Consider the following 27,993-nt stretch of genomic DNA (forward strand, 5'->3'; position numbering starts at 1 on the left):
TGTTGGCTGCCCCAGCACCTGTACATTCCTATCAGTCCTGGAATGTGGGTGACAGTGTGTGTTCCCTTAGGCTCTCTTAGTTTAGTGGGGTTTCACATGAGGATACAGTCTTGTTGCATGATCTCACTGTGTGTATTGTGCTGCCACCGCCAGGGGTGGGTATGCATGTGTTATTTGTCATCACACCCACATGTGGTGTGTCATGCAGTGGGGGAAGAACATCCATCCTCATGGGAGTGGGACACTGCTGTCAGTGATGTGTTGTCATAGCACTATCAACATAGCCGCATATTGTGGATGCCTTCATGCACCCATGGTGTTTTGCTAATGGGAGGATGATGTACACACCCCCATGTCTCTGTCCACTGCTGGGAGGGCTCTGCACCCACCCCTCATTTGTCTGGGCACTGCTGGGAGTGATAGGCACCCACCCCTCATATGTCTGGGCACTGCTGGGAGTCCTCTGCACCCACCCCTCATTTGTCTGGGCACTGCTGGGAGTGATAGGCACACACCCCTCATATGTCTGGGCACTGCTGGGAGTGATAGGCACCCACCCCTCATATGTCTGGGCACTGCTGGGAGTGATAGGCACCCACCCCCCATATGTTTGGGCACTGCTGGGAGTCCTCTGCACCCACCCCTCATATGTCTGGGCACTGCTGGGAGTCCTCTGCACCCACCCCTCATATGTCTGGGCACTGCTGGGAGTGATAGGCACCAACCCCTCATATGTCTGGGCACTGCTGGGAGTCCTCTGCACCCACCCCTCATATGTCTGGGCACTGCTGGGAGTGATAGGCACCCACCCCTCATATGTCTGGGCACTGCTGGGAGTCCTCTGCACCCACCCCTCATAAGTCTGGGCACTGCTGGGAGTGATAGGCACCCACCCCTCATATGTCTGGGCACTGCTTGGAGCCCTCTGCACCCACCCCTCATATGTCTGGGCACTGCTGGGAGTGATAGGCACACACCCCTCATATGTCTGGGCACTGCTGGGAGTCCTCTGCACCCACCCCTCATATGTCTGGGCACTGCTGGGGGTCCTATGCACCCACCCCTCATATGTCTGGGCACTGCTGGGAGTGATAGGCACACACCGCTCATATGTCTGGGCACTGCTGGGAGTCCTCGTCACCCACCCTTCATATGTCTGGGCACTGCTGGGGGTCCTCTGCACCCACCCCTCATATGTCTGGGCGCTGCTGGAAGTGATCACCCCTCATATGTCCAGGCACTGCTGGAAATGATAGGCACCCACCCCTCATATGTCTGGGCACTGCTGGGAGTCCTCTGCACCCACCCCTCATATGTCTGGGCACTGCTGGGAGTGATAGGCACACACCCCTCATATGTCTGGGCACTGCTGGGAGTCCTCTGCACCCACCCCTCATATGTCTGCGCACTGCTGGGAGTGATAGGCACCCACCCCTCATATGTCTGGGCACTGCTGGGAGTGATAGGCACCCACCCCTATGTCTCTGTCCACTGATGTGGATCGTAGCACGACACCCACCCACCCGCCCACACGCTCTGAAGGCCTGGGTATGGGCCGTACCACCATTGTTGGGGTGCCGTAGGGGTACGGCCCGTACCCAGGCCTACAGAGCGTGGGTACGGGTCGTACCACGCCTACCCCTACATCACCCCAACAATGGTGGTACGGCCCGTACCCACGTTCTGTAGGCCTGGGTACGGGCCGTACCCCTACGGCACCCCAACAATGGTGGTACGGCCCGTACCCACGCTCCCCAGGCCTTGGTACGGGCCGTACCACCATTGTTGGTGTAACGTAGGGGTATGCGTGGTGCGACCCGTACCCATGCTCTTCAGGCCTGGGTACGGGCCGTACCACCATTGTTGGGGTGACGTAGGGGTACGCGTGGTGCGACCCATACCCACGCTCTTCAGGCCTGGGTACGGGCCGTACCACCATTGTTGGGGTGACGTAGGGGTACGCGTGGTGCGACCCGTACCCACGCTCTTCAGGCCTGGGTACGGGCCATACCACCATTGTTGGTGTGACGTAGGGGTACGTGTGGTGCGACCCGTACCCACGCTCTTTAGGCCTGGGTATGGCCCGTACCACCATTGTTGGGGTGACGTAGGGGTACGCGTGGTGCGACCTGTACCCACGCTCTTCAGGCCTGGGTATGGGCCGTACCACCATTGTTGGGGTGACGTAGGGGTACGCGTGGTGCGACCCGTACCCACGCTTTTCAGGCCTGGGTACGGGCCGTACCACCATTGTTGGGGTGACGTAGGGGTAGGCGTGGTACAACCCGTACCCATGCTGTTCAGGCCTGGGTCCGGGCCGTACCCCCAATGTTGGGGTGCCATAGGGGTAGGCATGATACGACCCATATCCACGCTCTTAAGGCGTGGGTACGGTGTGTACCACAATTGTTGTGGTGACGGGACGCGTCCATGTCCACTTCTGTTGTGGCGGGACGCAGGCCTTGGTGGACATGCCCCCCGAGTGACCAATCCCTGGAGGTACGGTATGTACAGGGCATGTGTACATTTTGCCTTGGGTGGGGGTTATGTTTCCTGCCCCTGCCCCCCACCTTTGCCCCTGGGTGTTGTTCTGACCTTCTGCGGTGTCTGCGTCTGTTCCTGTGCACCAGGTCGTAGGCTATGAGGGCTGGGATGACACGTAGGATGGGGTCCATGGCTGTCCGTCACGTACAGGTGCTCCTTCCTCGCGTCCTCCTCAATTTCCCGGCAGTTTTTGGCTCCCGTAAAAAATGCTACGTGCGGAGTGACGTAGGCACGAATCATACTTGCTGGTTCGTAAAACGCTGCCTGACTCCGTCCGGACGTCACGTACGCGGTGAGTGTTTGCATTGCAGTGACCCTGTTCCGCCCCCTTTGCATACATAATGAGGGGTGTTTGCATCTTCTGATGCAAAGCCATTTTGTTTTGCACCTGCATCAACTTTTCAGTACAAAGCATATTTTGAGGCAGTTTTTGAGGCATCGGAAAATGCCACATCTTGTTGCTTGTGCACCAATACTGAATAATAGTAAATCTAGGCCATAGTAGACTTTAAAATATGCCATTTACTATTCATGCCAAAGAAATGTGTGGACTAGGGAAAACTGGAATTATAAATAAAACTGAGATCATATTGCAGGACTGCTAGAGGGCATTGGAGCCAGTCCGGCAGATCACCTCCCTTACTGAGGAGTGACACCTTCCGTCCTTGTCAAGCAACAGGAGGTGGAAGAGCAGTTAAGGCATGGATGGGGTTACACATGTATTTATGTATATAACAAACCAAACTGGCAGAGCAACAGCGTGTTACTTTTAAATGTAAGTAAGTGGTTGGAACATACCTTTTGGACATAGCACGTGGGCAAAGGTCAAAAAGCTAATAATTACTAGGAGAGGCAATGAGGATATTGCATCACAATGATATGAATAATGTAAGAAATAAAGTAGGTAAGTAGTGTTTACATTTATGACATTGATAAGAGTCCTAGGGCAGAATTTTCAAGACTTTGCACTGCCGCAAAGTGAAGCAAAATGGCACAAAGACTTGTTAAACTACTTACTTTCCAGCACAAATCCTCACTGGATGGCTGCCCTTAAAGTAGCGCTGATACCGCTTTGTGTTGTTCTACTGCACTTTGATTATGGGGGGCATTGTTTGGATGGTACTTTGTCATTCCAAATTTGTCACCCATGGATTTTGATGCAAAGCCAGATCTACAAAGATTGTGAGTAAGTAGGAGAAATATATATTTTTCGTATTATTTCCACCATTCTGCTTGAGCTGCACTGTACAGCACACATCAAATGTATGAAATGTATTCAAGTTTGCCTAGGCTTAGGACTCTGTCCTGGAATGGTATCCTTCCTGTACTAAACCTATGCTAGATTCCATGCACACACATCTGCCCACAGGAAGAGAGCAGCAGGAGGCCATATTTAGTAAAAAAAACGCTCTGCACAGCTCTTTTCTACCAACACAACTCAATGTAGCAAGTTTGGTTGCTTCTCTGCATTGCTCCACTGTTAAATAGATCTACACCCTACAGGTCACAAACACGATCAGCATAGTGTGAAAAGTAATAGTAAACGTCACAACAATGAGTAAAAAATGCAATTAATCAGGTGAGAAGGCACATTTAACAACAGAGAACATCACTTACTGACTAACTCAGGCTATGGAACAGGGACAGTGAAACAATGGTTATCTTCATAAAAACCTTTTCTTTTATTTTACAGGAAATTTGGATGCTCGCAAGAGTTGCTCGTCTACCTGTTCAGAAACCAGTGTCGATGGTTTCGTGGTTATGTGTTGCAGTGACAACCTTTGTAACAGGTCGCCCGCAAGTGGGCACAAGAAGCTGTTTCGCTAAACAATGAGGACTTGTCGTCATGCACCCCTCCTAACAGAGCATAAGCGGTAAGGTGGGCACAGCAGCCTCTTCACTCCTCTGCTCCTTTAGGGGCCTTTTCACAAAGGTAAATCACCTGTAAATCTATTCCTGCACCATGTTGCAAGTCTCCTCTGGACACACAGGGCTAAAATCATGGTGAAAGTGGCAGATCTAGTTCCAGGAACTGCATGGTTACAGATTTATCACTAGCTATAATTCACAAAGCTTTCCAGACGTGTGCCCTCAATGCTGCAAGAGTCACATGATTTTAAAAATATTCCCAAAAACCTTTTGAAATATTTTTTGACAATACCAAGGATAATGTTAGATATGATGATTGCCTTTGTCCAGTGGCACATGCTTTGATTTTTTCAATTGTTTTTCTTCCAACCGGATCCTCTTTTCCCGAACAGATTTGGGAGGTTCCCTTTCGCTTCCCACCCAGGAAAGATAATGGGCCTGATTCACAATGGTAAACTTAAGTGTGAGTTTACTACTTTCTGGCATTCACAAAGGTATTTACTAGTAGTAGCTTTATTGCTAGTAACTTTACTACTAGTAAGTTTACTCTTAGTAACGCTGCTAGTACTAACTTAACTTTGTGAATACAAAAAAAGTGCAGCGGTGCATGCACTAAGCTACAGGAGTGTCACACTCACTCATGTCTTCGCAGCAAAGTGGAAAAAAACAGTGATGAAATCATTTTATTACTGTTTTATTTTTTAGTGCAGGCAGTCAGCCCGAGCCAATTGTGGGCGGGACCAGCACTGTTCACTGACTGGCAGCAGGAGAAGAGGAATGGTGCACACCTAAAGTGTAAAGTGCGCATCTCACTTTGGCTGGGTGTCTTGCGACAGCCAGCTTGACATGCACACTTTAAACCTCTCCACCCGAGCTGTCTTAGAGAGTTCAGGTGGAGCGCAGGCATAGGCCTCCAGGGCTGTGGGAGTGCTGAGCCAGCCTGCACCAACCAATCCTGACTCTGCGCTCATGCTAGTTAACAGCATAAGAGCAGCATCTGGATTGGTTAGGTAGTTTGGTTCAGAGTTCATTGACCCGATGAACCTGAGCTGGTCACTTGGCATCGCTCCTCGACTTGGCTCTGTCCGTCATTCCCAGGGATTGCACCCCTTCATCAGATTTTCTACCTCTGCAGCCTTCCAGTCCTGAATGCTACAGGATTTTGATATTCCCCTCTGTGCAGCCTTCTCTGTATCCGTGTAAAATGGCATCCACAGGTGTGACTGGGCAGACATTTGTAGGCTTCCTCATCTTCCTCTTGCTGTGTTGTTTACAAAAGCTTGGCTTGTGTACGTGCTTGAGAGAACCACACCAGTCCCTAAGGTAAGTTTCAAAGAGAGAGCCTGTGTGTATCTACTGTATGTAGCCTAAAACTATGCTGAAGGCTAACCCAAATGGCTTTTGAAAGCTGAAATTCCAAAGGTATGCATGCAAAATCGAATTGCATTCTTTTTCGGAAGATGTGTCTTTTGCTTACGCCCAATGCACAATGAGAAAATGAGTCGTCTCCATCACAATTACAAATGTAATTTATAGTCCAACTTCAAATATCTGTATTGAGTATGTTTTTTTATAACTACTCACCTTTAGTCTGTTTTTCAATAAAGATTTTAAAGACAGCAAATATTAGCTAAGCTCTTATTTTGCAAATGGGTATAAGCCCGGTAATGATGTGCCACTCATCCACTTCCAGTTCCAGCACCTTCATCAGGGCATTGGGTCTATTGCTTCCCTGATGTATGATTTCCCTATATAGTTGGTACCATAAGCATGATTGCATACTTGTATAAGATGTACACTCAGTAACATTTCTGTATGGGCATCACAATGTGGAGAGTGTAAAGTTTGTACAAAAAAGTGACAATTCTGAAAAGATGACTCTGGAGTGGAAGAGTTGCAATAGTAACAAACATGGATTGGCAAACCTGGCAGTGCATACACATTGATTCCAATCCAATCTTACCTTTATTTCGGTCCGTGGAACATAAAAGAAAATACACAAACATATACAATATGTAAAAAACAGATTAAAAAGGTAAAACCCAGATAAAACAGGATTTGATAACATATAATATTAGCTTTAAAAAATAGCTTAAAAAACAGGATACAGCATAAACAATTTAGGGCCATATTCACAAGGAGCTATCGCCTAATTAACGGCACTTTATCGCAGCCAAAGTTGTGATAAATGTACCTCCCCATTCACAAGCTGGTGCTAGCAGCCCACAGTACCAGTTTACCTGCGATAGCAGCCGCAAAAAACATCGCCACAGAGGATCCCCGTAACTTTCGCTAATGAGATGCAGAGTGGGCGTTCCCGTGCCAAAAGCTGTGACAAGACCACTCTGACCTGGTGTTAAGTCGGACGGCAGCCAGCACTACTAAAGGGAGACCAGCCCAGGGCCACATCGGAAGGGCAACAGATGCCATGGAGCCACTCATCATGCGGCCTGGACAATCCAAGAGGACCACAACACTCACCCACACCACATCCAGGCCCGCAACACCCCACCCCCCCGGGACCACACCCAACCCCGGACAAAGAAACTGCACACCAACACTAAGAATTTCAGTACAAACATTTTGCCTGATGTCGCACAAGCAGGAAATTCAACAGACATGCGTGGCCAGAAAATGGAGACTCAGTCAAACAGCAATGCAATCGCCAACACAAAACACCATACAGAAAAAATCCCAGACAACCCGTACGATGAGTCCTAGCGGCTCCTCACTGGACAATCCGTAGCACACAGCCTGGAAGACCAAATCCAAGAGAAGAAGGTGTGCTATGCGCCCACCAAATGAAAGAGAGGGAAAGACCGAGGGAGAGAGATGGAGTGAGATTGCACAAGCAGCGCAAGGCCTCTCGGCCACCTGGTTCCACATGCCAACATGTGTGTGTGTATCGCCATCTGTATACCATGAACCCAAGGCCAGGTCCCAATCTCAGCCCCAAAGCCACATCACATCGCTAAGACGCAAGTAGCAGTCAGACAAACATCAGGGATGAAAGCTCTATTGTTCCAATGCAGAAGGCGGGAGGACACCTGCACCTCTGACCTTGGTCCAGAACGCGCCTGGAACACCCTGAGAGAGATGCCATGGCAGGTAGGGACAACTCCCACACCACACATTCCGCAAATGAACTATCTGACTTATCCACACCCCACACACAGAAGCCCCTGCCTCTGGTACCCATGCATAGGATGGCCTTGACACACACGGAATCAGAATGCCAACATCCCCAACGTTGCACACACATTCGAATCATTGCTCAGAGCTGTGGCATATCCTCCTCACAACTGCCGCAGTTCAGAAGAGGGCTGGTTCCACGAGATGCACCAACGCAATGGCAGGCCACACCAGGCACATGCACAACCCCTGTCACATGGAACAGTACCGTGCACGAATGCTTCATTTACTGGCGCAGTGCCACTGGCAGTGCTGTGGATCAGTTAAAGGCTCAGCTTCCGCCTTGCCTATGTCACTTGCGTCCAGCCCTGGTTCCACTGCCAAACATGCACATTCGAGTGTCCCATGGATGTCTGCCTATCCAAAACAACAATTGATGAATTGGACTATGACCTGTGTCTGAGCCCCCTGTTGGATCATGAACAGGAGTGTAACCGAGACAGCCGTGCATGGGATGCCCTGACATACTGCGTATGTATTGGTTGTTATGTATGGGAGATTGCACAATTCTGTAAAGAACAATGGGAGAGCTAGGGAAAACTAGGGGGGTTGTGTCCGTATCCCCTGGATCTAGATAAGCTTTGTCAAAGGTGGACAAACCCAATGTAGTGTGGTACGGTCAAAATGAAGCAATGTTTGGGAACCCACCAAGTGGGTTAAAAGGCCCCTCACACACCAACCTGGTTGGTGTCATGCTTCATCATTGGGGCCCCAACCGGGTGGCCGAATGCCTCCCGGTTGTGCTGCGACGCCTGACTACAGCGGAGCTGGTGTAGTGCAAAAATGTGATGTGGTGATGATTAAAAAATACCGCTGAGAATCCTTGCCATTAGAAGATTTATTATTGGCGGCTCAGGGTATTGATTAAAAAGATATGTGATGCAACTAAATGGAGAAATAATTATCTGTTAGTTGGCTATGTGGTGGGTCTACATGTTTCAGCTCACGAATAAAAGTAGTAAGGAGCTTTCGTCAGGACCAGTGTGAAGTGAGTGGCAAAAGGTGATGTGCCACGTGGTGAAAAAAATTAAAAATATAAGTTACCTACACACTCGCTAAGGTGTGTGGAACGCGGTGTCAACACAATAGCGGACACTGCGGCGCAAACCTGTGGGAGAAAACAAGACAGCACACAAGACACATAAGAAATTAACATTGGTGCCCTGGATTGCAGGCAACATACAAATAGATTTTAGGTGCTGTGAATAATCAAACCTGTCTTCAATGAACGTACCGTAGGTGACACACATACATATGAGGTGTATCATGCTGCTATGCGAAAAGGCGGAGGCAAGACCATTAGGAATGCTAGGTGGGACGCAAAGCGCTATGTGAACTAAGGGTGCCAAGTGGTAGGTATTACGGCACTACAATGGACTACTGGTGAATTTCACACGAATAGCGCCAGGTGATTATACTGGCAATGGTCGTGAAACCTCTGCATGAGGTGTGTATATGGTGAGAGGCCCAATCTGCGCTAGTGGGAAGGGGCTGAATATAGCCTTCAAGCGCTAGAGGTAAGTGATGGGCACAGGCTCAATAAAAGAAACACAATGCGCGAAACAGCAGGGGGAGGGAAAAGGGAAAAGGATAATTACACTATGGCTGAGTGAAGGCGCTATGCAGGAAGCGGGAGGGGGGCGCCTCTTACAACAATTCTGTAGGCAAAAGAAATAACAAGATTAGAATACGAGGTAGGCAGGAAAGTGACGGTATCCAGCTAGAGCGAGTGGGAGACACCTTACTTGGTTGAGAAGCTACCATCGCCTTGCACCTACTGTGGCCTCCCGAAGTCCCGGATGCTGACGGACCCCGGGGAAGAGGAGAATAAATAGAAAGGAGCGCCATTGTGTACGTGCGTCAGTGCTGGCAAGCTAGGGCGTTGCCGAGTGGACCACGCATGCGTGTATGTGTAGCGCGAGGCTAGCGCACATGCGCGTAAAGTCACCAGCGGTTAGGGGCGCCTGCTCAGAGGAGCAGTAGGAGTCCCGCGAGCATGCGTGAAAGAAACAAGTCGCGAATGGTGTAAATAGAGCCCAGGAATGCGCTGAGGCTAAAAATACTGGAAACAGCAGATAGGGCGACGAAGTTACACAAAAACCATGTGCCCACACAGGAGTGAGAGCCTGGTTGAGATTGAGACAAGACAATTCTATAAAGTGCCCGGGAATGGTGTAGTGGGAGAGTCACGGGTGGGGACATGGGCATCTGCGGCCAGCTGTGTAGTAGGAGCCAGGGCCTATGCGAAAGTAGAAATGTCAGATGGCAGGATAAGCCGAAACGGGAACGAACGATGGGGGAGCCTATGATGTCAGTAAGAGCTACAGATTTAGGCGTAATCAAGTGGTATCAGGTTGTCAGGACTTTCTCAGGCAGTTCCAAGGGATATTATCGTTCAAACCAGTGATGTGGCTCGAAAGACGATATATCCATCTTTGTTCCTGTTCCAGGAGGCGAGTCTGGATGTTGGGAATGTTGTTGTCCAGGGCATCGAGTATGACCCATCTCATGTCGTTGGTCGTGTGGCCTTTTTCCAAGAAGTGATTTGTCATTTTTGTGGTGTTTTTCTTGCAGCGTATGGTGCTGCGATGCTCACAGATTCGGGTTTTGACTTTGCGGGTGGTCATACCAATGTAGGTCAGATTGCACGGACATATGATCCGGTATACAACATTCTCTGTGTTGCAGTTGGTGTGTTTTCGTAATTCCCATGTCTTCCCAGGTTCCAAATTCAGATATTTGGTTGTCTCTGTGATATGGCATACGCTGCAGTTACCGCAAGTTGCACAATTCCTCATGTGCAGTGACCACATCGAGGCGCTCCCCTATTGGGCTGTGTTGCAGATTGGGGAAACAGCATGGGCTGAGCACACCTGCCTGGACCACTTAATGGATTGGGTCACCCTGGGGTTCCTTGAACACAACAACGCCATACTATTGGAACACATTGCACATGAATCGGCATGGGCATTCATGGACGAGTAACTACGTTCCCGCAGCCACATCCGATTGTCACCCACAGCACAGGTCCCAACAACTTGTTGCATTGTGAGGATTGCTCACATATCACCACCACATTATGGAAAACGTCTGCCTTGGTCTGGGCTCTGGATGCATGTGTGTGGTACAACCCCTGTGTACACACACCTGTGCTAGTGATTCAGGTCCATGCTCAGTGCAACACAGCGTAATTTGGCAAAGTTGCCAATTCGGATGCACTGCTGGGGGAGAGCACACGCATGGCAATGTAGCACGACATGTGAACCTTTCAGACCCTCACACCTGATCACCGTCAGCAGAGCAGACAATCGGCACACTCCGGAGGCAGAGCACCATGCAGATCCCATCGGCAGTGAGTCGTGCCCCCTCACACGGGGCAATGGGCAGACGCCAAACAAAACATGACTCATCCAGCAAGGCAAGGTGGCCTGAGAGCATTGCCATCCATGATGAATGTTGCCCATTTTAGCCCCAACATTTCCTGAACCTGGACATGTACCCATGCTGCGTGTAAGTGTCTCAAGCATGTTGTGGCTGTTGCCTCATCCGTACTGACACGCTCATGCCAATAAAGTCAATGCAACTCCACTGGTGTCTAGCTGTGAGGTGTGTTGTTTGGATTGTCCACTCGTGTGCCACAAGGAGCATCGTCCCTACACAGGGAGGAACTGACTGACACTTGTGCAATGGGGGGGTGTCCCTTTGGCAAGCTCCACCTCTGTGAGCCAGACAGTGTTTTTGGATTGGTGCTGGACGTCATGTGCACTTACGTGACTACAGCAATGTGAGTATGGTGTCCAAACTCTAACCATGTGGAGCAATGTCATATATCACAACAGAATGTGTCAACACAGCTGTGTGAGAGTAGGTATGCGATGTGAACTTCTGGTGTCACATGTGGTGTAGGATACCACTCCTCACCTGCTTTTGCTTGGGTCAGTCCTACACACAGCCCTATTCAGTACATGGACGTGTGCCTAGGTTGGGGGTTGTGAGATTGTTGTCGATGTGCAATGGGGACACAGCTAGTACCCACCTTCACAGTCAGCCAATTGGCCATGTGTCTCAGGGATACACATGCGCATAGATGTTAGTTACCAGGGTGTACGTCCATGTGCAAACATTGTTCCTACATCCAGCCACAACTCCATATGTGAGTGAACATAGTGATGACACATCTGCGTGATTTAGAATGTTTTGTTCACATTCAGGTGATTGACGGAGCTGAGGCTGTACATGGCCATCCAAGCCCACATCACATGGAAGCCCAGTGGTGGGCCAACCAGAGTCCTTTGGAGATTGCACAGTGATTGGGAAGAGTGAGAGTGCACTCTGCAGCAGAATAGCTGTGTAATTGGCCTGTGGTGATGAAATGGCAGTCCGTTTGTGGGTCCAGGTGAAAGCCGCAGAGTGTTCCGAGGGTCACTAGGAGGGGATTCCCAGGCCATGATGCATAGGTCAGAACCAGGCAGGGACAGGCCATATGTCGGTGATGGCTGCTGCTGCCTCCTTCCTCACACAGTAGTTCACATCCCCTTCTTACTCCCCTGATATGGGTTCTCTGTCCGGTGTGTCCAGTGTGTGTGTGGCGGGGTGATGGCTGCATCACTGTGTGCCACTGACACATCAGACTGCGAAGGTAATGGGGCAGCATCACTGTGTGCCACGGACACATCAGGGGTCGGGGCTGTGTGTGTAGATGTTCCTGCTGCAGTCATCTGTGTCTGAGCCTGGTTCAGACATGGGGTGTCCGATAGGGACTGTACGTGGTCCCTGATAGGACTCAGACACTCACATATGGCATCGAGTTTGGCTGCCATGAGCTCGAAACCCACCCGCAGCTGTTCAGCCAACTCTACCTGGGAAGATCATACACGTTGTATGTACTCCATGTATTGGTCGGGGTGCTCCTGCTAGACAGCCGTGGGGGTGTGTGTTTCCTGCTGAGTGGTCTGTGTAGGTGGTGGGGTCACCTCGAGGCAGCTGGCCTACCCTGCTCCTGGGGGTGTTGGGTGCAGAGGCTGTCCAGCATCCGTTGGAGGGAATCTTGACACATGTGCAGGTTGCCGTCTACATCATCAATGATGGGGTTTGTGTTCTGCTCTGCCGTAGGTGGTAATTGTCCCTCTGAAATATTAAGGGGAGATGCAGGTTAACATAGTTTCACATGTATGTTGTTGATTTTCAGATGTTTACATTCAGACTGCATGCCAATGTACATTGTGACTGTTCAGGAGGAGCTGGCTACTTGATGGCATTCAGTGTGTTTTCCCAATACATTACGGATGTGTGATAGTACCCTTTCATTATCATCACACTGTGTCAGGCAATGCCAGATGTGAGTAGACAGTTACTACGCAGGAGTGGAACCTGTTGTAGGCTCTGTCCTGTGGTGCTGGTGTTGCACATTTTACCACATTGCCATCGTTGCTGATGTCCCGTGATTGCTATGTGTGTGTGCTGCATTGTGTGTGAGTTGCCCCTGCAGCTCTATTTTCGTGTGGCCTTCTCCCTTTGAGGCGGAGTGCCTTAGAATTGTGTGCTTATCGGGGCCTGATTTGCTTTTGACTTGGGTCATATGTACTCTCTGACAGATTTTGTGGCCTGGTGCATTGTTCATCTGCTGCGTGTTTCTAGGCCATGGGTTGTGGGTGCACATGGACATGTCAGAGTGTTTAACCCCTTCCATGCTGCGCAGATTCCGCCGCTGTGCTGACGGAATCTTGCGCGGGCGTGGTCATGACGGAACGGTTCCGTCATGAGCACAGCTCAACCGTGGCTCATGACGGAACCGTTCCGTCATGAGCACCGAAGGGGTTAAGGATGTGATCCGCACTAGGCTACCTCCATGTTGATTCATGGGCCATGTAATTTCTTTTGGCTGCTGCCATTCTATCAGACATGCAGTGTTACTTGCACAGTCAGTGTGGGTCACAGCTGCTGCTTTGCTGGATTTATCACATGTGCATGGGTTGGTTGTGATGTTGGTGATAGGGGGGCCCTCTGTGCACATTGTGGGTGGGGGCCTACTTGGAATTTCTATGTGTACTGCAGTGTGACAGGCCAATCAGGGACATGTTCCATGGTCATTGTGGGTGTACAATGTGCTAGACTTGATTGTGCATGTGTGCCATCTCCCCCGTCCCCCCCGTTGCTGGTCGTTACTCATCCTGTTGCTGTTGTGTCAGGTCATAACGTGCTGTATCCGGGCCCCCAATCCTGCCAGTCTACTCACTGCTGACTGTGGCCACCATTTGCTCAAGCTCATCCAGCACCTCCTGTGTCACAGGAGGCCCACCTCCAGTTGCCGTTGCTGCCTCCCTGTTGGCGACGAACTTATGTTTGGTCTGCCTTTTCAGATCAGGCCAGCACCTCTTGACGCCCTCCAGTGACCTCCTCGACACTCCGACTGCATTGACGTTGGTGACGATGGCCTGCCATATTTCTGTTTGGGTTGCCAGTGCCGCAATGGAGGTGCCAAACAGTTGTTGATGGTGTTGGCTCACCTCTGTGACGATGATCCGGTCTTCCTGTGGACTGAACCCCGTCTTCCTCTTCCTCTTGTCCTTGCCCTTCCCTGGACGTGTGGTTCCTGGCTGGTCTGCCGTGGGGCTTCTGGTGTTCGGCTTGTCCTCTGCACTCAGTACGGGTGCTTTCATGTTGCTACGCAGTTTGAATTGTTTTGTGGCTTTTTTTTCTTGCTTTTATAGTGCATTGTTCTGCCAGACGTATGGGATTTGCAGACCTGCGGCTGCTCTTCATTGATTTCTGTACCGCGATTGCCCTCATCGCATCTTTTTTCTAGGTTAGGGCTGGGCTGAATTTGCATAGCACCACTACGCAGAATTTTGGAAAAAATGTGTGGAAAACTACATCCTGAGGGTCTGTGTGCCAGGGACAGGGGTCCCTCGTGTCCAGGCAGGCTCCCCGATCTCCCCGGCCTGGCTGGGTTGAGAAGCAGGGACTGGCCCCGGGGCCTGGGTTTCGGACAGGGCCTTGGGTTTGGGAGCCCCCATCTTGCAGCCTGCCAAGTGTCTGTCTACCCGGGACAAGGGTCCCTGGTGCAGAGTCCTGGAGAACTGCAAGGGCAGGCGGGAGCCCTACCGCTATGGCTCGGTTCGGGGCAGGCAGGTGGGAGTCCTTTTGGTCCCAGCCATCTGGTTGCACCTTTCCCCTCGGCCATCTGGTCGCACGCAATGCTTTCCAATAGGGCGATCAGATGGCTGGGCCGGCCTGGAAGTCGCGATGAGGGCCCATTTGCCTCCCGGATCCCAGCCAGGGCTCCAGGAGGTCGGGCACGTTCGTGCCTAGGGTCCCCTCCGTGACTCAGAGCACACGGGTTACCATACAGGGGGGTAGCCTTCCTCCGGATTAGTAGGGGCAAGGTATGCCGGGAACACCCCTCCCGGACTGGTGGTTCTCTTCCGGGGACCAGATGGGCTGGGCCTGGACAACACCTCACAGGCGTCCGGGGCTCCCTGCCTCAGCCCGCGGTGTGGCAAATTGCCCGGGATGGGCTCCATGGGTCCCGGGCAGTCCTCCACTGGGCATCCGGGCCTGAGAACTCCGGTGGTCCTCCCCGTGCCTGAGGCCCAGCCGGGGTCCCCGAGCTCCCGGGAAGCAGAGCCACCCGAAGCCCTGCGTGGGCAGGCAGGAGCCCTACCGCGAAGGCTCATGCGAGCAGATGGGAGTCCTTGCAGTCCAGGCCATCTGGTCGCACTTTTCCCCTCGGCAATCTGGTCGCACGCAATGCTTTACAATGGGGCGACCAGATGGCCGGCCTAGAAGTCCCGATGAGGGCCATTTGCCTCCCAGATCCCAGGCAGGGCTCCAGGAGGTTGGGCACGTTCGTGCCTAGGGTCCGCTCCATCACTCAGGGCGTGCGGGTTACCAGAAAGGGGGGTAGCCTTCCTCCAGATTAGTAGGGGCAGGGTATGCCGGGAACACCTCTCCCGGACTGGTGGTTCTCATTCGGGGACCAGATGGGCTGGGCCTGAACAACACCTCCCAGGCGTTTGGGGGTCCCTGCCCCAGTCCACGGCATGGCAAACTGCCCAGGACAGGCTCCACTGGTCCCGGGCAGTCCTCCCCGGGCCTGAGAGCTCCGGAGGTCCTTCCCGTGCCTGAGGTCCAGCCAGGGTACCCGAGCCCCCGGGAAGCCCCCGGGAAGCGGAGCCCCTGAGCCCTGCGTGGGCAGACGGGAGCCCTACCATGAAGGCTCAGGGCGGGCAGATGGGAGTCTTTTTGGTCCCGGCCATTTTGTCGCACCTTTCCCCTCGGCCATCTGTTTGCATGCAATGCTTTCAAATGGAGCAACCAGATGGCCGGACCGGCCTGGAAGTCCTGATGAGGGCTCATTTGCCTCCCCGATCCAAGTCAGGGCTCCAGGAAGTTGGGCACATCTGTGCCTAGGGTCCCCTCAGTCTTGCGGTGCACACAGGTTACCAAAAAGGGGGGTAGCCTTCCTCCGGATTACTAGGGACAAAACTCTGGGACCCCCCTCAGCCTAATGGTCCTCAGCCGGCAACTGGACAGGCCAGGATGCCGCCCCAGCCCAGGGTCCGTCCCTGGGCCTGCCGCGTGGCAGGCTGCCCTGGATGGGGTCCAGCAGGCCACCCCCTACTGGGCTGGGTCCAGGGGCACCAGGGAGGGCGGCCTCCCCACCCCAGGCTCCATCCTAATTCCTGCTGTGTGGCAGGGTGCCCGAACGAGGTCATGCAGGCCCGATGAGGCTTCCCCTTCACCTCTGGTCCCAGGAGCCCCGGCTGGGACCAGGGTCCCGTCAGGCCCCGGGTTGGGTTCTCTGGCCCTGGACCCCATCCCCCAGCCTGCCAGCCCACCAAAGGCCTGGGACGGGGTTTTGTCGTGCTCGGGAAGCCTCACCATGCTCGGCTGGCTTCTGCGGCTCTCAAGGGCACCGGGGAGGGTGGCCTCCACACCCTGGGCTCCATCCTCGGTCCTGCCGCTTGGCAGGGTGCCCAGGATGGGGGACGGCAGACCCGGGGAGGCTTCCTGTGCGCCTCTGGGCTTGAGGGCCCCGGCTGGGTCCAGGAGCCAAGCCGGGCCCTGGGTCAGGTGCTCCGGCCCTGGGCCAAATCCCCTGGCCTGCTGCACTGCCAAAGGCCCGGAACGGGGTTCCTTTGTGCCCGGGGAGTCTCCCCTTGCTTGGCTGGGTTCAGGAGCTCTGGCCGGGGCCCCTGAGGGCCCCGGGAATGGGCTCCGTCCTCAGTCCTGCCATGTGGCAGGGTGCCCGGAACGGGGTCATGCGGGCCCAGGGAGGCTTCCCCTGCACCTCCAGGCCTGGGCCCCATCCCTGGGCCTGCCACACCTCCAAAGCCTCGGGACGGGGTTCTGTTGTGCCCAGGGAGCCCCCCCTTCCTTGGCTGGGTTCAGGAGCTCCAGCCAGGGCCCCTAGGAACCCTGGGGAGGGTGGCGTCCCCACCCCGGGCTCCGTCCTGCCACGTGGCAGGGTGCCCGGGACAGGGTCCAGCGGGCCCAGGATGTCTTCCCCTGCGCCTCCGGGCCTGAGAGCCCCGGCTGGGTCCAGGGGCCCAGCCAGGCCATGGGTCGGGTTGTTCGGCCCTGGGCCCCGTCCCCCAGCCTGCAGCACTGCCAAAGGCCCGCGACAGGGTTCCGTTGTGCCCGGGGAGCCTCCCCTTGCTTGGCTGGGTTCAGGAGCTCCAGCCGGGGCCCCTGAGGGCACTGGGGAGGGCGACCTTCACACCCCGGGCTCCATCCTCGGTCCTGCCATGTGGCAGGGTGCCCAGGACGGGGTCCGGCAGGCCCGGGGAGGCTTCCCTTGCACCCCCGGGCCTAGGAGCCCCCGCTGGGTCCATGGGCCCCGCCGGTCCCCGGGTCGGGGGCTCTGGTCCTGGGCCCCGTCCCCTGGCCTGCCGCTCTGCCAAAGGCCCGGGATCATTTTTTGGTGATGTTTAGCACACGTTCTTGTGAATATATCCCTAAAGTTCTTGCGTTCAGAACAGAAGCCAACAGCATTGGTGATGGCTTTGAAGATATTAGCGAAGAAGTAGAAGACAACCCCATGAAACGACAGGCTTACGCTGTACAAATGTTTCCAAATGTTTCCACATCTTATTTCATGAATTACATCATGGCAAAAATAAATCTTCTCAACACAGGATGACTGCCCACACAATCTATGACAAGTGCATAAATAGAGAGCTAATCACTTCAGCTAGTAAGTCTGGTGTATCAACAAGTTATAATGAAATAATATGGGGCAGGAATGTGTTAGCAACTTATGCTGTAAAATCTTGTGAATCTGACAACCCACCACTTCCTAGTCACTTTACCTGAAAAGGATTTGCAAATGCTGCTCTTGATAATTTTGATTTTTAAGAAAGCTCTTCTTTGTCTGGACCATCCAGCACACCTGATACTGCATGGTTCTTTGTCAAGATTGTACCAATGAAGTTGCTGATGGTAAACAAGCTATGTCAGCTGTAGGCCTAAACAAATTTATCTGAAAATTTATAACCCAACTGCCTTGCCAACGTGTGCAAGATCACTACAAGCCATCAACATATCTCCGTCTACCAGAAAGTTTCAAAGTGGCTGAGGACATGGATCTTCTTCTACCTGATGCTGTGGTCCGCAAAGCTAATTTAACTGAATTTATCATATTGCTTATTTGGTGCGGACTGAGGGATGAAGTACAGCCAGTTTCTCCGTTGTCTGGAATTCACACTCTGACCTCCCAGAATACCATCCCATTGAAGAAGGTTGGATATTTACCAGTAATGCGACCTCTAGTCACAAACTACGCAACAGTATACACAGCTCTAAATATTTTAAAAATGTGCGTGCTCAGCTTAAAGACCAGTCTACTGTGCCAAATGTCTGCGATGAAGGTGTTTTCCATATGCTTACATTTTTATGACCAATCCAGAGGAATTTGATGATCTTTATGTGAGGATGGGTGTTTTCCACATGACAAAGGTTGTTTTACTATGTGCATGAGGTTATCTCAGTAGATGTGGCGTAGATGTGGCATAGATGATGCACTTATTGAGGCAAAAAGGTTTGGAAGCAAAACTGTCCAGTCAGTTTTGAGCAGAGCTTATTATGTTAATTTGTTACAAGGTATGCTCATTATATCTGAGGTTATAGAAACATTGTGCTGGAATGCTTTCTGGAACAAGAATGACAAATTTGGTTTTGCATATCTTCTCTCTGAAGTGAACAAGGCACAGGGTGCATTTCATTCAAAAGACAAAATGCAAAGCCAGGCAATGTTCAATACACTCAACTCAGTTGGTCAAAGAATGGCATAAAAATTACAAATTTGCAAGTACTGGGGAAATGTTTTACATATGATAGCTCTAGTGAAAACCTTGGTACATGCTGATTGAGAAGGTGATTGGGAGCTGCATGTTAAGACTGTTGAGTCTCCGTCTAAATACAGTGTTTCACAAATTAGATTGCACTGAGATATGGGTCCTGGTATTTGGATAGAGTAAACAAGCTAGAGGTGGGAAAACCATACCTGTACAGAAAATTCATCCAATGACATTTTGTGGTGAAAGACAGAGAGGGAAGGTTCAATGCTGCGGCTCCACATATGAAACTGGAACAGACGATCCAGAGCTCACTGAAAAGGTTCAAGGGAATTGTACGTCAGGCACAAAATAGTGAATATGCTGCTCAATAGCAGATAGTTTATGATGAAGTCCTTTCTATTTGCAATGGTTTCAGAGAGATAAAAAATTCGAAATTATTAGACCATTGTGAAACTGTTCCTCACAACAAACTTGTGGGAAAGAGATGGGAATGTTTTAATACACTTGTTGACAGCCTTCTTCATTTCATGCAGCAGCTCGGAAACCCCTTAGAAATTACTGAACCTGTGCAAGTACACAACTTTGTGACCAAACAATATGTAGATAACAATATAAAGACACGTCCACTAGATGTCCTGGAACATGGATCGTAAAAAGCACAGAACTGAAGCAGGAGAGATTTGTATTGAAAGAGAAAAAGCTGTTTTAAATAATCACTAAAGCTAAACTTCCATGCTTTAATTGACATAGTTAGAGTTTCTTCCAACCAGCCACTACAAAACAGATTACAAAAAAACAACTTTTGCAAGCACATAGAGAGATAGATGTAGCAAAAAAAAGGGGTAAATTTATCAAGGACATTCTGATGCATAATCTTCTTCCAACAAACACATTATTTGATAAAGATGCTGCAACCAAACCAGTGAAGCACAAACTTGTACAAGAGCAAAAAATAAAAAATGTTCACCTGAAGAATTTTATTTCGAAAAGGTGTCCTCGTTGAAACCTGCTAATGTTGTGGACTATATGTCACAATTGCGAATGGTCAAGATTTAATCCATTCAAAACTTCCGAGAGGTCATTCAGACTGTTCTACAGATATCATAGTCAGTGTGCACCTTAAAAGAACTGAACATTGTCGTTCACAGTTATTTTGAACTATCTGTCAAGGAATGTGAAATAACTGGACAAATGTCCTCAAGTGGAACAATTGACTTTGCCTGCATCAAACATTCAACACCTATACCTGTGCATCTTGATAAATTCTGGTTAACAACATCATCCAAGATGAACTTGGAGATGTTAACTCACCAACATTGCTGATGCTTCAGTGTACACGGAATTTCCAATTGTTGCAAGTGGAATGATTTTCAATGAGGAGTTGGTGCCTGCAGAATTATATTCGAAATGTACGGGCCATATTGTTCAAGAAATTGACAACAAATTGGAGGAAGTTGGCTTTAGTGTTGTGCCACATGTTGAGTGGGCTGTTTGAAATGGTTCCAATTGTGTCATTGTAATCTCAAATGACAAAGATGCTATTATTGTGCTAGTTAGATTTGTAGTAATGTTCTTGATCAAAGATTGTCTGAGTTATGGATACATTAAGGAGCATGAAAAGACAATCGCTCTTCACATGCTGTACAAGAAACCTGACCCAGAGATGCCCAGTGCTTTTATAAAGGTAGATATTCATACTGGTGATGCCACAATGAGCAAAATTTGAGCACAGCTTTGAGATTTGACTACTGCACCTGTGAAGTTTCTAAAAGGATGTTCTGAGACAGAAGAAGAATGTGACTTTAAAGACGCAGAAAGATACCATGTGTGTGTGTGGAAAATGATTTGTGACTGTCATACATTTGATGATCTTTGGTACAGTGAGTTAAAGAGATCAGTTCTGCTAAGTGACCTTCCACTGGCATCATATTTGTGCGTGGGCACATTAACAGCGTGTTCTAATTGATCGGAAGATGAATAAATGTTTTCGATCTTGCATATGTAGAGAAAGATTTGTGTGAATTTGGTTGGGAAGATATTGAAAGGGTGCTAAAACCTACATAATTTCTAAAGCCTCTACCCACAGAACTTGCACGTACACATAATTGCAAAATCTGTGCTACAAAAAGATGTCACTGTCGATATGCTCTTCTCAAACGATCAACATTCTGCAATATACCACTATGAAAATGTGTCTATAACAGTAGTAGGTGAATTCATAAAAAAAATAAAAGCATAGAAACCACATTGGAGGAAACAGATCATGAAAAGCCAATTTAAAGGAAAGACAATTTTTAGGAAATACAAAAAAATTGAAAATTAAAGGAAACATTTTGCATTTTAAAAAAATATATTTTTAATGAAAATCCAAACTCACATTAAACTAATCTAGGACTACTCTGGGGCTTTGAGCTCAGGGATGGATCTTGTTTATGGTGATGAGGGGGTTCAAAAAGGTCAAGAATATTTGACGTTAGGGCATAGAATGAGTTCAGAGATGGAGGAGGGCAGGGGTGGTGAGGGCTTTTTAGGGTTCACAGGTGAGTGGTGTTAAGGTGTGTGAGGCATTTTTATGTTTCAGGAACAGTGGAGTGTATAGGCGTCAAGAGGTTTTAGTGTTCATGGATGGGAAGACTTTAAGGCTGGTGAGGGTTTCAAGGTTCAGCTATGGGTAACGGCTCTGGTGGTGAAGAGGTTTTAGGATTCAGATTGGGGTGGAAATTAGAGGAGTGAAGGGTTTTAAGGATACAGGGATGGGTGGACCCTAGATGTAGAGAGGGGTATTTAAGGTTCGGAGATGAGTATTCTTATGGGTCATGGATGGCTGGTGTTTGAGGGTTTTTTAGAGTTCAAGGAGGGGTGGTGTTTGGGTGTGCTGAGGTCTTCTAAGGGGTAGGGGAAGGGTGGGGTTTAGGCACAGAAAGGGGTTCTAGGGTGCAGGAATTGGTGGGGCTAGGGGTAGTGAGGAATTTTAGGGTTCAGGGATAGTGGATTTGTGGGATAGAAAGTGCTTTTAGGCTTCAGGGAGGAATGTTGTTTAGGTGTGGTGAGTGGTTTTAGGGGGCATGGATTGATTGTGTTTAGAGGTTCAGAGGAGTCAGCAATGGATGTTTTGTATGGTAGTCATGGCTCAGATATATATTTATTTTTTGAGAGTTTTATATAGCACAAACTCGATCTGAAGGTATCAGAGTGCTTTATAGATGGACACATTCATTTGGTTAGGCTCGGGCAGATTAAGTGATTTGCCCAGAATCAATCAATCAATCAATCAATCAATGACACTTGTAGAGCGCGCTACATACCCGTAGGGTCTCAAGGCGCTGGGGGGGGGGGGTGCCGCTACTGCTCGAACAGCCAGGTCTTCAGCTTCTTCCTGAAGGAGAGGTGGTCTTGGGTCAGGCGCAGGTCGGGAGGGAGGGAGTTCCAGGTCTTGGCGGCCAGGTAGGAGAAGGACCTTCCTCCTGTGGTCGCTCTTCGGATGCGGGGGACGGCGGCGAGGGCGTGGTTGGCTGATTGGAGGTGGCGTTTGGGAGCATAGAAGTTGATCCGGCTGTTGAGGTAGCTCGGGCCTTGGTCGTGTAGGGCTTTGTGTGCGTGGGTGAGGAGGCGGAAGGTGATTCTTTTGTTGACGGGGAGCCAGTGAAGGTCTCTCAGATGTCCGGAGATGTGGCTGGTTCATGGGATGTCGAGGATGAGTCTGGCTGAGGCGTTCTGGATCCGCTGGAGACTCTTCTGGAGCTTGGCGGTGGTACCGGCGTAGAGGGCGTTGCCGTAGTCCAGTCGGCTGGTGACGAGGGCCTGGGTGACGGTCTTCCTGGTCTCGGTGGGGATCCACCAGAAGATCTTCCGTAGCATGCGTAGGATGTTGAAGCACGCCGAGGAGACGTTGTTGACTTGCCTGGTCAGCGAGAGGGAGGAGTCCAGGATGAAGCCCAGGTTGCGTGCATGGTCTGTCGGTTTGGGTGCGGTGCCCAGGGCGGGAGGCCACCAGGAGTCGTCCCAGGCGGAGGGTGAAGAGCCGAGGATGAGGACCTCCGTCTTGTCAGAGTTCAGTTTCAGGCGGCTGGTCGTCATCCACTCGGCTACCTCTTTCATCCCTTCGTGCAGGTTGGCTCTGGCGGAGGCGGGGTCGTTGGTCAGGGAGAGGATCAGCTGGGTGTCGTCGGCGTAGGAGATTATGCTGAGGTTGTGTTTGCGTGCGATGGCCGCGAGGGGGCTCATGTAGACGTTGAAGAGGGTGGGGCTCAGAGATGATCCTTGAGGGACGCCGCAGATGACTTCGGAGGCCTCTGACTTGTACGGTGGTAGGCGGACTCTCTGTGTTCTTCCGTCGAGGAAGGAGATGATCCATTCCAGCGCCTTGTCCTGGATTCCGATGTTGCTGAGGCGCTGTACTAGGGTGCGGTGGCAGACAGTGTCGAATGCCGCGGAGAGGTCTAGGAGGATGAGGGCCGCTGTTTCTCCATTGTCCATCAGGGCTCGGATGTCATCGGTGGCGGCGATGAGGGCGGTCTCGGTGCTGTGATTGGCTCGGAAGCCGGACTGTGAGGGGTCGAGGGATCCATTCGTCTCGAGGAAGGCGGCCATCTGCTTGTTGGCGGTCTTCTCGATGACTTTGGCTGGAAACGGGACGAGCGAGATGGGGCGGTAGTTCTTGAGTTCAGTGGGGTCCGCTGTTGGTTTCTTGAGTAGAGCGCTGAGTTCGGCGTGCTTCCAACTCTCAGGGATGGTGGCGGTGTCGAAGGATGTGTTGATGATGTCTCGCAGGTGGGGTGCGATGACCGCGTCGGCCTTGTTGAAGACGTGGTGAGGGCAGGGGTCGGTCGGTGATCCGGAGTGGATGGAGTTCATCGTGCGGATGGTGTCTTCGGTGCTGATCGGGGTCCAGGCGTGGAGGGTGGTGGTGGGGGGTGGTTGTTCGGTCATGGTGTGCGTTGGTTGGTTGTTGAAGCTGTTGTGTATGTCCGCGATCTTGTTGTGGAAGTATGAAGCGAGGGAGTTGCAGAGGTCTTGCGATGGGGTGATGTCGTTGTTTCCTGCCCTGGGGTTGGAGAGCTCTTTCACGATGTTGAAGAGTTCCTTGCAGTTGTGTGCGTTGTTGTCCAACCTGTCCTTGAATGCTGTTTTCTTGGCGGCGCGGATCAGCTGGTGGTGCTTCCGGGTGGCAAGCTTGAGGGAGGTCCTGTTGTCCGGTGTAGGTTCCCTTCTCCAGACTTTCTCGAGGGCTCGGCAGTTCTTCTTGGAGCTCTTGAGTTCGTCGGTGAACCACGGGGCTTTCTTGCTGCCGGGTCTGCTGGGCGGGGTCCTCAGCGGGGCGAGCTCGTCCGCGCAGATGCTGATCCACTTCGTGAGGTTGTCGGCGGCCTGGCTGGGGTTCGCTGAGCTGGCAGGAGGGTGCTGGCTCAGGGAGGTGGCGAGCAGGTCTGCTGTGATCTTGTTCCAGCTTCTGCGGGCGGCTTGTTGCTGGTGGTGGTGGGTCGTCGTTCTCTTGAAGGTGAAGTGGACGCAGCTGTGGTCCGTCCATTGAAGCTCTGTGGCGTGGCTGAAGTCGATGTCTGTGCTGGAAGAGAAGACTGCGTCGAGTGTGTGTCCGGCGAGGTGGGTGGGGGTGGACACCAGAGTTCGATGGCGTGTCTGTGGACGGAGCGGGTGTTGAGCAGGATGCACTTGAGGTGGGTGCTGCTGGTGTTCGGCTTGGCGGGTGCTGGTGTGAGGCAGGTCCGGATGCAGGTGAATTTGCAGGCGTGGCAGCTGAAAGGTCCGTGGGTGCGTCGTGGAGTGGCTTGGTGGCATTCTGGGAGTCGGCCGGTGTTGAGTGCGATGAGGGTGGCGGAGGAGTACGACAGGCGGGTCGCTCGGGGTCTTCGTGGGCCAGGGGTCCTGGCGCTGGTCGCGATCCGGTCACGGACGGGCGCAGACGGGCTTACATTTGGCGCGCCTTCGGCGCACAATCGGCGCGCCCGCTGCGCGTGACCGCTGTGCGTTCGCACGGTCGCCATTTAAGGCGAAGTGCGCGGGTGGGCGGAGCAGCTGGGAGGCGGGAGCGGGGAGGGTACAGAAGAGAAAAAGGGGCAGGGAAAGCAGCGGTGGCGGGAAGGGAGAGCGGAGGGCGGCGAGGTAGGCGGACAAACAGGAAGGAAACGTAAACACTGGCACAACGGACTTAATAAAGGAAGCCGGCAGTCGATCACGGACCACGCCGGGGGGGCGTGGTCAGCGGCAGCGAGGAGAAGCGGCAGGGCAGAGGGGCACACGCAGCAGCTGGTGGCCGTGCGGCGCGGGGGTGTCCCACAAGTGGGTCACACTCACCTGCGTCGCACGGTCGCCATTTAAGGCCAAGTGCGTGGGTGGGCGGAGCAGCTGGGAGGCGGGAGCGGGGAGGGTACAGAAGAGAAAAAGGGGCGGGGAAAGCAGCGGTGGCGGGAAGGGAGAGCGGAGGGCAGCGAGGTAGGCGGACAAACAGGAAGGAAACGTAAACACTGGCACAACGGACTTAATAAAAATACAGGCACAAATGGGGGCAAAAACAGGGCAAAAACAACAGCTTAGCAGCAGAATCAGGAAGCCGGCAGTCGATCACGGACCACGCCGGGGGGGCGTGGTCAGCGGCAGCGAGGAGAAGCGGCAGGGCAGAGGGGCACACGCAGCAGCTGGTGGCCGTGCGGCGCGGGGGTGTCCCACAAGTGGGTCACACTCACCTGCGTCGCACGGTCGCCATTTAAGGCCAAGTGCGTGGGTGGGCGGAGCAGCTGGGAGGCGGGAGCGGGGAGGGTACAGAAGAGAAAAAGGGGCGGGGAAAGCGGCGGTGGCGGGAAGGGAGAGCGGAGGGTGGCGAGGTAGGCGGACAAACAGGAAGGAAACGTAAACACTGGCACAACGGACTTAATAAAAATACAGGCACAAATGGGGGCAGCAGAATCAGGAAGCCGGCAGTCGATCACGGACCACGCCGGGGGGCGTGGTCAGCGGCAGCGAGGAGAAGCAGCAGGGCAGAGGGGCACACGCAGCAGCTGGTGGCCGTGCGGCGCGGGGGTGTCCCACAAGAATCGCAGGATGTTGAGAGTCCCTGCCAAGACTCAAACGCAGTTCCCCAGCTTCAAAGTTGACTCCTCTAGCCGTTAGGCCACATCATCTTAAAAGCATCCATAGTCATTGTCTGACAATATAGACAATATAAATATGAACTAATATCCCCTGAAGTAAAGCACTGAAATAAATATCTCCGATAAAAATGTTTCTCGAATTAAGATGTTGCTTTTACACCTAATAAATAAGCATTTAAATCCAATTTCAACAAAAAAGACTTTCTATGAATGAGTTTCTACAAAAAGGTAAATGCAATTCATTCTAAAAAATGTCCATTAAACCGTTAAGATAAAATTGTTTCTCAGTAATGGTATTCCATTACATTTTTTTTCCATGAAATCACATACAAACTGTCTAAAACATGATTGATAAACATTATTTTTGCTTCATATTCAGACCATAAACATTTTTTGGTATGAAAAGTTGGCTTGGCATATGCTGTCAACCCTTTTGGTGATTTAAGAGGTCAAAGATAACCTTAGAAAGCTATCCAAGTGGTGGCTGTGGAAAGCAGCCTTCAGGCTTAGTCTTGAAGGAATGTTAAGCAGCTTTTTTTACCAGAATGCAACCGTATAGTATTGGTTAAATGAAAGGAGATCCACACAGTAGTTATAAAAATATGTATTTATTAATATAACACTATCTAGTACAACACAGTATCTCCTACAGGAAAGTACAACACAGTATCTCCTACAGGAAGATAATCACAAAGCACACAATACTTAAGCACAGAAATTATAGTATATAGCACTAATGCACAGTGGGCCTCTCAGGGGAACCAAACCATATATTAAAATAGTAGTTTAAGAACCACGCCTCGAGTCAAGACAGTGTCTAGAGGACATAGAATCGCTGGGACCCCAAGGAACCAGCCAAGGTGAGTAAATAGGAACCCCATGGAAGACAGGTGCAGTGTGGGAACACGACCGAGTGCTCCATACAATTCTAAGGGAAATTCAGGGTGGAAGATAAGAGGTTGGAGAGCCACCCCACCCGTGGATACCGAGGTACCCAAGTTATCTATCCGAGGAAAGCCAGGTGCATAGGTCTGAAGTGGCATAGGAAACCGCCGTTGAACCCAATGCAGGACTTCGAAGAAGAGTCACTGCTAGAATGAAGGGGACTAGAAGGCTGGTACTGGGAACACCAGGGACCCCACAAAGCTCGCTTCTTAGTGGTGGAATCATAACTCCCACACCAGTTACCGGTATGGGGGTATGATTCCAACACGTTTGACACAAAACACAATAGGGTTTGTTTCATCCGTTTTAAAGTTGGTCATCACACGGTCGCTTAATGCCACTCTATATGTCGTATATGGCTGTAGCATCTACAACCCGGGAGAATGGACTGCATAGGCTGCAGGGGTGTCCTGCTCATGCAGTGGCACCCTTTAACTTACAACCAAGCACCTTGCCTTCAGAATTGTTAAGGCTTGATATAGGGGTGACTTATAGATTTTAACTCCAGTGACCCTTAGATATAGTAAACATATATCCTAATTAAGTGGTGCATGCACCAACATACACAGGCTGCAATGGCATACTTGTAGTTCCATTTTTCATGGCCTCTCATGGGTGGCATAATACATGCTTCAGCCCATGGAAGGCCTCTGGGCAACCTATGCCCTGGGTACAGGTGAACCATATACTAGGGACTAACAAAGGTACCCCAGTATCCAATCTGGAGTGTACCTAAGTACATTATATAACAATTTAAGGAGAAAGCAGATAGACTGGGGTCCTAATTAGCAGCATCTCAGGCCAACTAGTCAACAACAGTGTCACATTAGCAAAAGGTGGAGGTAACCATAAGAAGCAGAAGGAGATAAGACTAACCTTGCCCAGTTGAGTATTCATTTTCTAAGTGGAAATATCAAGAGAGTCCATCTGCATTGCCATGGTTATTCCCAGGGCATGGTTATTCCCACTGTATAGTGCATCCCCTGTAGGGAAATAGACCACCTCAAAAGTTGGGGGTTTTCGCCCTTCATCTGTTT

General features: G+C 51.2%; 1 long non-coding RNA gene across 1 annotated transcript in view; it reads left to right on the plus strand.

Annotated features, from left to right (window-relative positions):
• The window catches only part of LOC146830352 (uncharacterized), a 587,642-nt gene that overhangs the window by 544,279 nt on the left and 15,370 nt on the right, over window positions 1-27,993 (plus strand). The window contains exon 4 of the long non-coding RNA XR_014961149.1: window positions 4,238-4,418. This is a non-coding gene — a long non-coding RNA (uncharacterized LOC146830352). The remainder of the gene's footprint in view (window positions 1-4,237; window positions 4,419-27,993) is intronic.

Source organism: Triturus cristatus, chromosome 5_1 (genome assembly GCF_964204655.1).
Source record: "Triturus cristatus chromosome 5_1, aTriCri1.1, whole genome shotgun sequence".
NCBI classification, from domain to species: domain Eukaryota; kingdom Metazoa; phylum Chordata; class Amphibia; order Caudata; family Salamandridae; genus Triturus; species Triturus cristatus.